Here is a 557-nt window from a genome sequence, read left to right on the forward strand (position 1 = left end):
TTCCATCTATGATCAAGTCAAGGATGGAGACATAGAGATTTGCAAGATATGTACGGATCTGAATCACTACAAAAAAGACACAACTGTGACATTTTGGGCTGAACGAAATATTTTTCTGTCATGCTTATGACACTTCTATGACGATAACTGTAACAAAACCCGGTATCATCATAGATGTGGTGGGCTCCTACTTCTATGACAAAAAATCATGACAGAAAATGGGCTTTTCGTCCTGGCCGGGCCGGAGACGCAGCTGGATGACATTCTTTGGGCCGTCCATGACGGAAAAACCGTGGTTGAAGCGAGGGCGAGGAAAATATTTGGGAGTTCCCAGTTACGGTGGGTGGTCGGGGGCCGAGCGATGCGCATTTCTCTTGTACACATACACGCGTGTGTGCGAGGCATTACGCTCTAACTGAACCCGAGCGTGGCATTGGGCTCTAACTAAACCCGAGCGATTGCACTAGCTACGTTACTGAACCCGAGCGATCGATCCCTTGCTGTTAACTGAACCTGAGTGATTCCTTCGCTACTAATGCTAACTGAAGCCGATCGAT

The sequence above is a fragment of the Triticum aestivum genome, chromosome 6A (genome assembly GCF_018294505.1).
Source record: "Triticum aestivum cultivar Chinese Spring chromosome 6A, IWGSC CS RefSeq v2.1, whole genome shotgun sequence".
Taxonomy (NCBI): Eukaryota; Viridiplantae; Streptophyta; class Magnoliopsida; order Poales; family Poaceae; genus Triticum; species Triticum aestivum.